The 12,590-nt window shown below is 43.7% G+C and overlaps 1 protein-coding gene across 1 annotated transcript in view; it reads right to left on the bottom strand.

Moving 5' to 3' along the window:
- Window positions 1-10,995, bottom strand: part of BCAN (brevican) — a 30,415-nt gene extending 19,420 nt beyond the window's left edge. Inside the window, exon 1 of the mRNA XM_075607691.1 lies at window positions 10,712-10,995. The gene's annotated coding sequence lies outside the window, so the exon portion shown is untranslated. The remainder of the gene's footprint in view (window positions 1-10,711) is intronic.
- Window positions 10,996-12,590: the final 1,595 nt, after the last annotated feature.

The raw sequence follows: 12,590 nt of genomic DNA, 5'->3' as shown, positions 1-12,590 counted from the left end.
ATGCACATACATGCATATACAGTATAGACCCGCCAGTGCCTTGAGAGATCTGCAATCTTGCTCTCTGCACCTACTGTATACATAATAATGAGAGTGAGACTCCCTGGCACACACAGACAGACGAGCGTTCTTCTGCTGGTATTTGATAGATAATCAGAGAAGCCAATAAGATTGGGGATGTGTAGAGGTTTGTAGCTGTGCTCATGGGGCACAAGGGGGATCCAAAGAATGAACCCCTGCTAATAACCTCAATTAAGATGCAGACCGAGTACCGTCCCAGCTCTAAAAACCCACAAAGCCTTTGCCCTGAATGTGTGGCTGCAATTCAAACCTTCACCAACCCAGAAAAGGATGAACCAGCCCAACCATAATAAAAGCCTGTGAAAAACTGAGTTCTTTTGTGAAGGGAAAACCTTTTTTTTCTCAAGGAAACATGACAGTTGGAGGTGGTGGGTTTTGGGGTTCTGAGCGTGCTGGGATTGTGGGTTTTATTAAGTTGGAGGAATGACCCTGGATGCCTTGATGAGACATGTGCAGTATTTCATTTTCTTTCCAGAGACATCGGGTTACAGTAATTCCTCTTCCTGTAATGCCAGGAGAAGGTCTGGAAGGACTTACCTTGCTAACCGATACTTCTGTGAAGCTTTGACACTAATATAAAGTGTTTGAGGTGCATAGACGCCTAAAAATGCATGCCAACCATAACTATTATACGAGAGCCAACTAATGCACTTAATCATCATTTTGGGTTACAAAATTCACTACCCTAAAATGCTTTCAGAATTTCTACCAGCTTGGCCATTTCTAATGTATGTATGTATATCTTTAATTACATAGCGCCATCCTGGTACATAGCACTTTACAATACACGTGACAATATTATAATACAATGGGAATAAGCGCCTCAGACATAAAACAATAGGAAAAGGAGTCCCTGCCCCGAAGAGCTTACAATCTAAGTGGTAAGTGGAGAGAACTTACAGAGACAGTAGGGGGTTTTACTGTAAGTGCGTCTGCAAGGGATCAATGTCAGTGCATCCAAGATGTATAGTATCAGCCAGCGGAGCTACCCATATGCTTCGTTAAAGAGGTGCGTTTTAAGAAAGATCCTAAAAGTCGAGAGAGAGAGGGGGCTAGTTGGATATTGAGGAGAAGGGCATTCCTGAGGTGTGGGTCAGTGAGTGAGTGAGGTTTAAGGCGGGAGAGGGCTTTAGATACAAAAGGGGTAGAAAGAAGACATCCTTGAGCAGAACGCAAGAGTCGGGCAGGTGTATCGCAAGAAATTTGGGCTGAGATGTCAGGAGGAGCAGACGAGTGTAAGGCTAAGTCCCCACTAGCGCTGAGCGGGCGGCGCTTGCGGAGGAGACTTACATATATAGATATATGTAAGTCTCCGCTCACACAGTGTGTGCGTCGCTCGTGCGCGTACACACACGCTCAGCCGCGATCGGTGCTTACATAAACAAAAAATCTATACCCGCACGCTAAACTACCCGCAATGTCCCCCCCCCCCCCCCCGCGCGCGTTTTAGCCGGACACCCGACGCTCCTGCTTGGAGCGCTCTCCAAGCATGAGCGTGCTCAGCACTAGCGGGGACTCAGCCTAAAGTGAGGAGGAGAATTTTATCAGTAATACAGGATTTTATAGGAAGCCAGGAGAGGTATTTCAGCAGGAGAGACGCTGAGACAGATTTAGGAGAGGTGGGTGGTGTATCTCAATTCATTGCTCAATCTCAGAGCATAGGTTACCCCCGAATGAGTAACCCCACGTTTTATATTACAGCAATCGGAGACGGGCACCTCTGGAGCTGAACAGTTCAATTTTTAGATCTGGTGACCCCCTCATTTCCAAAAATACTTACAGGTGAAATAACCATTGTTTCTGCCTGGTTTCTTGGAGGGATTTAAAAGGCGGTCCAATAGGAAGCTGCAATCAATGGCAGCGGCCATTTTTGTTTCCCCAGGAGGGAGATTTAAAACTGGTAACTTCACTAGTAAGAACAAGTAGGGTCGCACAGCGGAATATAGCGAAATCCAGCTCCGGATGACCTGGTTTCCCAACCGGTAAAAAAATAAATAAGCAAACAGTATTGTTGCTTCTCAAATACACCGATGGATTGGGAATTACCGCCGGCCACACAAGTTATCAGCCTCCGTAACTTTCCCAACCTCGTGAGCATTGTCCTCCCTGATTCACCAGTTCCATCCTCCGGCAACATATAAACTGGGGGGAATGAGTGGGGAAAGGGTGACATGGCGACTTTAATAACACCGGAACCAAATAAATAATTATTGCAGCAATAAAAAAAAAAAGAAGTTGGATCTATATCAGGGGTGGCCAAGTTCAGTCCTCAAGGGCCACCGACAGGTTAGGTTTTCAGGTTATCCCTGCTTCAGCACAGGTGGCTCAATCTGTCCCAGCTTCAGCACAGGTTGCTCAATCTGTCCCAGCTTCAGCACAGGTGGATCAATCAGTCCCTGCTTCGGCACAAGTGGCTCAATCAGTCCCTGCTTCAGCACAAGAGGCTCAATCAGTGGCTCAGTCTTTGACTGAGCCACTGATTGAGCCACCTGTGCTGAAGCAGGGATATCCTAAGAACCTGACCTGTTGGTGGCCCTTGAGAACTGGAGTTGCCCACCCCACTGGGGGATATCTCCTTGGAAGGGAACCAAGAGCTGTTCACAGGAGCCAGAAGAAGTTAATTATCTGAGATGTGGAAGTGACAAGTGGTATGGAAAGATTAATATCAGTTGAAATGGATACTTATTTCGGGACAGTGTCTTTCATGTCTAGGCCCCTCCAGCATGGAACCTCACCCTAAGGCGAGGTGGGAGACAGCCTTACAAGTCTAGCTGCTCACTGCCACAGACATTTTTAAGTCAGTCCTGTTTGTATTTATATCAGAGAAGGAGAATCCCTAAATGATGCACTCTACTCTACTAATCAAAATAATAAATCTTTATTCCAAATAAGTAAACACATACATTCATTAAAATCTAAACAAAGCGCAATGAGAAGCCAAATGGAAAGGCTTCTCTATTGTCCAGTTGGCATCGGTATATTAACCCTATAAAGTCAAATAAGCTGGGTGAATCTTGCAGTAAAATGCAAAGTGTAGAATTGCACCCTAGCATTAGCACAGTGTAATAGTGTTGCAAAGATAAACCCCTATAGGGCTGTAGGCCAGAGTCCTGTTTGTAACCATGACTGGGTTCCAATGGTACAGGCCCCAGATGGCAGGTTGCAGTCTGCAATATTTGGGGGCTATAGCTCAGAACTTTTTGAGCTGCTGGGATTCAGGACACATTGAGATGTTATACCAATGTCTTATTTGGTAAGAAGTCAGAATATCTTCAGATTCAACGTGTCTTGGTTGGGGGCAGACACCCTCTCAGCTTGCCCTTACCATGTCAAGAAACAGACAAATACCCACATCCAAAACCAACAATTAAGTGGTATGTCCTCTCAAGTTAAGTAACAACACTGTTCATCTACTCTTGACATCTTGTCCTGTCTCGTTTACTTCTGTTCAGCGAAAGCATCCGCCGTGCAGAACATTTCTTCATCTTGGCATATGGCTTGGGCACATTTCCTGAGAGGTTCACCATGGAAAAAATAGAGCATGAGAGACCAAAATTATATGGAGGCACTGAAACAGCTTACATGGGTATAAACCCAGATATATTCCACACCAAGGATCTAGAAGAGACTCAACCATGACCAAAATGTAGAGAGTCAAGAACTCAAGGGTAAAATCACTACGTGGAGCTATAATACTGCACATTTAAAGAAGGTTAGATAAAGATTCTGTAATTTATCTACAAGTAGTGCAATAACCACCCAGGCGACACCATCACTTAATTTAACTGTTACCGGCTTGAAATATATAAACGGACACAATGGAGACAAGTCATGACCTCCTGTCCCACATAATTGTCCTTATCTATGCCCTATACATTCACTATTTCCTGGTCCATGGGTTTCCACGTCCCGTATCCCTGCATTTTAAGTATTCCATTCTTCTACTTGGTTATGTCTCCAGTCACTCACCCATTAAAAGACCATGCACCGTGTTTCTTGACGGGTGGACGAGGTAATGTCAATGGAAAAACTAACTGCCATGTTACACAAAAAAAAATGCCGCAGTTCTGGAACACATGGGATCCATGGATAGGCCCCCATGGCCCGAGATAACGGGATAAGGCGAAAAACGGGAATGAGGAGATGAACTAAGGGGGGACATACCCCCCCCCTTGTCTTGTTTGTCTACCCCACACCCCCCCCCCCCCCCCCCCATCACCCGCCCCCCCCAACACTTCCCCTCCCCTCTACCCTTACCCTCAACTTCCAAAAAAAGGAAAAAACTATGTTGGCCAGTATTCACTCAGTGTTAGCAAAGTTAAAAAGTTATATGTTGTTGTCCATAATGTAACCATGCCTGTAAATGACAATGCAATAAAAAAGATTGATACAAAAAAAAAGACCATGCACCTTCTCCTTCGGGACCTGTACCCATTTGTTCAAAACAAATATACAAATGGGATTTATTCAAAACATTAGCACATTTTCATCAATATGTTGGATCCTAATTGTCTTGATTTGGGACAGAATATTTGGCATATTGTACTAATATTTTGTAGAAATTAAATGTATACTTTTCACTTTGAAGAGCTGATTCTCCTTTGTGCAAACACATAAGAATAGGACTCAATGGCAATATTTCTAAGATCACCCCAATTATATATGTGGGTACAAGCAATACATTGCTAAGGCCCTTAGTCATAACAATTACATTTGTTTTGATGAAGGTAGGTTTTTAATTCAGTGAGATGAAACACCTTACATCAGGGGTGACCAACTCCAGTACTCAAGAGCTACCAACAGGTCAGGCTTTCAGGATATCGCTGCATCAGCACAGGTTGCTCAATCGGAGACTGTCAGTGATTGAGCCACCTGTGCTGAAGCAGGGACTGATTGAGCCACCTGTGCTGAAGCAGGGATATCCTAAAAACCCGAGGACTGGAGTTGGCTATACCTGCCTTACATTTTACTATGAAAAGAAACCCACAAAGTCACTCCAAGAAAGCGAAATGAATACAGACGAGGAACTGAAGTGGAAAATGACGCTCCCTGGCCAAAAGTGGTGGTCAAACGGTTTTAATATTGCAGCTTTTCCCTCGAACGTACTGCACAGTCAGCGATTTCCTGCACCCTAATAACAGATTAAACTCCAATTCAAACATGGTATGTGCAGTCAGCAAAATGATTCAAGTAACCACTGCTGCCTGGCCAGTTAATGGGGAAAAAGATTGAAATTTATAGCATCTATTCAGGAAAACTATAGCCCTGCCCCGTCACAGTGATGAAAATGCCTAACTTGTCCATGGAAGAATTTACTCATGGCTAATTGAAAGCTATCCGCTGTGCTCCCAAAGTCACCATTATGGTATGAATAGAATATATGTTGTTTGACAAGAACAGAGAAGAAACGCATCAAAGGAAAATAAAAAAAAGCTGTGCTAGTTATATATATATTGTGTTGATAGCATTATTTTGGTCCATAGTTACTAAATGGTTCTACCTGTAAGGGTCCTTATAGTGCATTCAACTGAGAGACCATGAGCCTCCTTATGATTTTACACAATTTAGTAAAATGTCCCTTCACCGTCACTTGCCTCTGAAATTTAAACCTATATGAATCCGTGGTGGCAGTTTCTTGTCTCTCTTTGGTGCTGTAAAATATCATTTCATTACTGTACCGGTAATATGGACAGTTATGTATAATGCAGCAAAGAAAGATAAACAAATGAAATGGCGTGTCTTGTCGAAGACTGAGCCACTGATTGAGCCACGCGTGCTGAAGCTGGGGTATCCTGAAAACCTGACCTGTTGGGCGGTCAGACGGAGAACCTCTGTCCGAATGGATCTTTAATACCCAAGTTCCTGCTTGTATCAGCGGCACAAATAAAGAGGCGTTACATGTACAGTAGCAATAGGAGGAGTTTAAGAGGGGTTACTTGATGTACTGTATTATTGCAGATATCCGTGTCTTCTTTTCCACCCCACATTTGTATGTATCAGTAAGAACTTGGGAGCCCCAGTTGGCTTCACCCCAGCCTTTTGCAGAATCTTTTATTAAAGGTGCAAAACTTGATGGAAATAAACTTATTCTGTTAACAGAATCAGTTTGATCCAAATGTTCCCATCATACATTCTTTCCCACACACAAGCTGTATGCACTCTGCTAAGGAAAGAGCAGAGCAATATCCATGGTAACTTCAATCACAGATAATGGATTTATCTGCGCCAAGGACTTTTTTGCATGCCAACGCTTCAGTATGAAATGTGTTCTTGTAAAGAATGAAGGACACAGTGGAGCTGAACAACATATTAACAAAGTAGATTAGTTTGTTCATCAAACTGGCTGAGAACCATGTAATAACCATTATTTGCTTCTCAGAAACAGGTCAACTCCCCTGTAATAGGAACATAGAGAAACAGAACCCCAAAGGAGAAGCACTCAGTCACTGTATGATCACAGGTACATATAACACAGTGTAGAACAGAATGTTATTGTGTATGTGAGTGGCGAGGAGTGAATGATTTAAAACACATTAATAGGAGTATTACTCAAATAAAATAGAACGCTAAAGAGTCCAAGTAGGTGAGACTCAAATAATGAGCCAAGATGACAGAGAAATAGAAAAGATGCAATCGGATACAGAGCATGAATCGTACCAATAGGCTACCCTCGTGGGAGAGATAGCTGTACCAGTATAATACTGTATTGGTAGTACAGCTGTGTGTGTGTCCCACCTAGAGCCTGAGGTCAGGATGAAAAAGCCACTATGGCAGTATATTTTGACACTAAGTGTGAATAACACTGTGTCTGAAGATGTGCACGTTATGGTCTGGATTACGGTTCAGTCTTAATATGACTGCTCCGAAATCTTAGCCTGACCAATGGCGGATAGCCTGTGCATGATCGTGTAGCACATACGGTGTTTGTGCTACGACAGAGAGCCCACTGTGAGAGGGGTAAGCTAGTGGGTCAGCCGGCCAGCACCTCCCAGTGCATAGGATACACAGACTGAATTGAGTGCTAGCCTAGACACGGTTAGCCAGAATCACATGTAGCCAGTGTAAGCAGGTAGGTAGGAACAGAGCTAATATAACAGTGCACAAGTAGTGCCTGTTACACGTAGTATCCAGAGATACAAACAGTATAAAATGTATCCATCGGTGTGCAGTAGCCCCGGTAGTTGCGCTTAATAGCGGTGCACCAGCTAGCAAAATACAGGGTGCTGATATAGTATATAACTTGAACCGGTGGCTACTGCTATGGTTAAAATCAGTAGAGCACGTTAGTGCATAAACATAGCTACAAACGGAGAGCTAGTGGAAGCGGTCGTGCTCCGATCACGAGCACTGGTACCGCCACTTTGATGTGATGATGTCACATGCCGACGTACGTGTCGCTGGGCGTGCTTTGTCAAGCCTGGTATGTACTCCCCTATAATACTGCACAACACAATACAAATTATATCTGAAGGCCTTAACACAGCGGTGGCCCAACTCCAGCCCTCAAGGGCCACCAACAGGTCAGGTATTAGGGATATCCGTGCTTCAGCACAGGTGGCTTAATCAATGACTGTCAATAGAGTGGTCAACTCCAGTCCTCAAGGGCCACCAACTGGCCAGGTATTAGGGATATTCCTGCTCCAGCACAAGTGGCTCAATCAGTGGCTCAGTCAAAGACTGAGCCACTGATTGAGGCTACCTGTGCTGAAGCAGGGATATTCTGAAAACCTGACCTGTTGGTGGCCCTTGAGGACTGGAGTTGGCCACCCCTGCCTTTAACACATCGTCATCTTCTCTGTAAATCTGTTTGCATTTACCGTGCATTTCAAGCATAGAAAATGTGCTTAAATCCATTCCTCACTTTTTGAAAACTTATCATTTTTTCTCCACCTAATGAAAACACTACATTTTTTTCTCCTCGCTTAAATGCTTTATTATGAGTTACAGCAGCAATTCCGCTGCTCGTTTATTTTATTTTATTAATCTCACCCGAACTCAGCAGTCGCCCCCTGGTGTTCAGGGTCTTAACCCCCAGTGTTTGTAGATATTCGTATTTTTTTTGGTGCCAGGTTTGTACATTAAAAAAAACCTACAAATATGGCGGCGGATCACACACATGGCCGCCTGGGTCACCCATAGAAAGTCACCCCCAATGCAGCTTTTCCACTGGTCGCAGGGGCATGCCAGACCGTGGCCATATTGTTACTCTGTTTGCCCAGTGGAGATCTGGCCCACCCCGGACTCGCCTAATCTAGGGTTCCCAGGGGGGACACCAATGAGCTCTGAAAGACCCTCCTAGCTTCCAGTTAATTTAAAGGACACATATTTGCAGGTCAATATCCTACTCGACCCAGCCATGTATTTTCTTTTCATGCGCTGTAATAATCTCAGCGGTTGATGGTGTTTAGGGTGGAGAGAAGGCAAGACGGGGAGATGGCCCTTTGTAGGCTAATCACTAGTACATTTTTAGGCCCACAAATGGGGCAGATCATTAGGGTTGCCAGGCGGCGTCTCCAAAAATACTGGACACAATTGTGAAAGGTGCGATCGCGCTCGAGACTGAGAGACACACACACCTCACCTCTCTCTGCTCAATGATGTTTCCTCCTCTCCTTGGCTCCACCAAAAACCTCCTCCTGATTGGCTGCATTACCCAGCAGCAGCCAATCAGGAAGGAGGAAAGCTGCCCAGCCCCTTAGCAGCAGCCCTGCTCTCTCCTCGCTTGGGGAAAACCCACGGCCTCCCCAAGCCGGCCAGGTCACTAAGTCCAGAGAGGTAATACCGGTATATACATACACGCCCAGAGAGGTAATACGGTTATACACATACATGACCATTATTACCTCTAAGATTTTACTGGACAGACGGTCCAAATACAGGACAGTCTAGTTCAATACTGGACACCTGGCCACCCTGCGTCAGATCATGAAGATTTGTATTTCCATTTTAGACACCTTCACTGATTTCAGTAGCTTCATGTACATACATGTGAATTCCAATGGCCATTCCCTTCAGCAAAACCCTCGACAGCTTTGGTTTGGAAAGTCTATGAACCTCAAAGGGTAAAAGATGACATCACATTGGCTACATAGCTACACAAGGGAAGAAGTTATGTACATAAAATACTGCTCCATTGTGAAATACAGTGTCCCCTGCAGCTGTATATCTAGCCTAGCAATGATAATCCCATAAGGAAGAGAACAGCCATCTGAAGAAGTAGGGACAGTTATGATTACTAAAATCCATGTAAAACATCATCAATAAATGTTCTCATGTTGGTACAATAAAAAGTATCTAGTTCTCTTTAGGTCTAATACAGCTACCTGACTATACTTACTACAATGGACAGTTAAAAGCTCCATTGCAATAGAACCCATACTACAATCTCTGTCTAAAATAGGGGTTGTTGTTCATTCTGTGTCTAGCTGTCTCCCATGCAGGCAACCAGACTCTGAAATGTCAAGCAATATTAGTGACATAGTATTAACATGCAAAACTGGGGCAAAGACGGGGGAAAGCAGCAATACAATCCAATCGGATATTTTTTCCTTCTATAAATCTGATGTTCTTTTTGTCACATGAATTAAATGCACCAAATACACAGCTAAACAGTGAATAAAACAATATTCTACCCCACTGAACCAGGGCATATTTATTTCAACCGTGTCTTGGCTACCAGTTTGTGGTTTTCAAAGCCCCAAAACAGCGATAAATATGTATGATTTTGATGTTACTTCAAGGTGTCACAGACTGGAAAGAATCTGTGTATTTCAACACTAATACAACTAGTGAACGTGTGATGCAATTACATGATGGAAATGAACTAGCGCAGCAGAGTGGGACCAGGGCAAGCCCTTCCCCAGCCATATAACCCGGAGTCCTTACTGGGAAATATCTCACATTCATCAGCGAAATAAGCAGATCTGGCAAGTTACTCTGCATTCTATATTTCATATACAATCCCGCTTGTGCCAGCATATTTTCACTGACTGATAATGCTGCTCATGACATACTGTTTTAACTATTAAAATGCTTGTGCTTACATATAAGAGAGAACTCCGTACAAGTAACAGGGGTTTTTTTTGGGGTGTGAAATCTCCTTTAAACAAGTGATTGCTAGATACAAATGATCAGAAGTTAAATTGTAAATTAAGTAATTTAATCTGCACTGTTCTATTAAGATACAGTGTCAACCACATATACAAATAAATAGCTACATTAGAACCTTTCTTTCTCGTTTGCTACTATTCTCAGTACATATTTTGTGTTCCCCTATCTATACATGATTCATATTTACACTAAATCTCGCACTCTGCACTTTACTGTGGAAAATATCACTGTAATTAACAGGCACCAAAAACATAGATTGTAAGCTCATCTGGGCAGGGACTGTGCCTGTAACAATTCCTATGTGCTGCGTCCCGCTCGCTATACTGTAAATGTGACGCGCTTTGAGTCCCATTGGCAGAAAAGCTCTATATAAAATAAAGTTATTATATTATTATTTGTAAACCAGTGTGTTATTAGAGATACCCACCTTTAGAAGTTCCAGCCCCTTTTAAGTGTAAATATCTATAAAAGTGTTAGATTGAGCAAAAGGATGCTATACACTGTTAAATACATCACTCACTTTTCTATTTCCTGGCTATGGAAGGCAGGGTCCTGCGTTAGGATGACAGAGAAGAGGAACTTTTGATCTTGTCTCTGCAGTCTCTGGATGATGGTGCAGTAGCAGTAGGGCAATGCAGAGGTGAACTGCAGCTATTCCACTTCTCCAATGCCACCAGCTTAGCCAGGAGCTAGAATTACAGCACACTGAGTCTCTGCAAAACACAGCCCTTATGTCCTGCTCTCCCTTGCTAGCTCAGTGGGAAATATAACACATATATCATGCTTTGTAGTAGCAAAGATGAACAAATGCATCTATAGGACAGCACTGAGCTGGCAAGCCTTAGGGACCATCCTCCTAAGCCCCCCTCCCTCCCTCAGCTCCCCTCCCCACCCCTACCATTTATACAGAGATGTTAGCAAATGGGGAAAGGGAGAGAGACAGAGAGATGGAAAAAAAGACAGATGGGGAGGGCCAGAGGTGAGAAAGAGGGATGGAAGAGAGGGGAAAAAGAAGGAGAAAAGAGGAGATAGAGTAATACAGTAATAGAGAGAGAAAGGAAGGATAAAGGATGGAAAAGAGAGTGTGTGTGTGAGAGAGAGAGAGAGAGAGAGAGAGAGAGAGAGAGAGAGAGAGAGAGAGAGAGAGAGAGAGAGAGAGAGAGAGAGAGGAGAGAGAGAGAGAAGAGAGAGAGAGAGAGAGAGAGAGAGAGAGAGTAAGTAGTTGGCATTTTTTCATTGAATCAATGCCACACTTGCTGATTCATTAGCTGTAAAACAAACTGCAGAGTTTGTTAGAAGGATGGAGAGGTAGAGATGATAGATGTGCCTGCAGTTTGTGCTCTTGTCCACTCTGCACAAAGACCCACACTGGCTGAGATTGCACAGATGCTTTGGATGTGTTTTTCAATGAAGTTGCCTTGACATGTCAAATTCTAACTTCTTGCATTGATCAGAACAGTTCCCTGAATAGACTGGAAGGGAGTATCTCTGTTCTTCTTTTTTAATAATAATGAACCATTGCTTTTTTTTCTTGTATAGCACTGACAGTGTAGGCAGTGCTGCACATAGCATTTTTTAACCAGGCTCCCCTGCTTCAAACTCAGTCTCATTGTTTTCAGAGACCATACCTTTACTCACCAAGCCCCTTCTGGCCCCTCGCTGCCAGAGGGGAAGGCACTGCATTGCTGTGCAACCCCACCAGTCCTCAAGGACCCCCAAACAGGTCAGGTGTTAAGGATATCCCAGCTTCAGCACAGTGGGACACGTGTGCTGAAGCAGGGACTGATTGGGCCACCTGTGCTCACACAGGGACTGATTGAACCACCTGTGCTGAAGCTGTGATATCCTTAAAACCTGACCTGTTTGAGGGGTCCAGAGAACTGGAGTTGAGCACTCTTGGTATACTCAATGTTAATGTAACAAAATACTTCTGTACTGAAAAGGCAGTAGATGCGTTGAACAGCCTTACAGCTGAGGCTTTGAGGATATCCCTGCTTTAGCACAGGTAGCTCAGTCTTCGAAAACCACTGGGTTAATTAAAGAACACCTTCAATACAGGGAGCACCTGCATGAATGTGCAATTCTTTAAATGTGCCTTTGTCAGCAAGGTGCAGACACCATCTAAGGTTAATAAACTGATGGCACAAGTGTTTTCTATATAAGCAAGCAAGAGTTCAGTATTCTGTGAGTAGGGCAACGATTTTACCCCCCACCCCCCCCCCCCCGGATTGGTGTGTGACAGCCACATCCAGAGTTCAACATTAGTTGTCAATAAATAGCTTTTTTATTATTTTTTAGTCTGACCTGTTGTTGTTGTTGTTAGTCTGTCTTGTATGTTTTATGTTGTCAGTGTTATATGTTTTTATGTCCCCATGTATTGGCATACTGCACTATAATTA

Source organism: Ascaphus truei, chromosome 7 (assembly GCF_040206685.1).
Source record: "Ascaphus truei isolate aAscTru1 chromosome 7, aAscTru1.hap1, whole genome shotgun sequence".
In the NCBI taxonomy this organism is placed as follows: domain Eukaryota; kingdom Metazoa; phylum Chordata; class Amphibia; order Anura; family Ascaphidae; genus Ascaphus; species Ascaphus truei.
The sequence above is the reverse complement of the archived record's forward strand: the minus strand, read 5'-3'. Positions and strand labels throughout refer to the sequence as shown.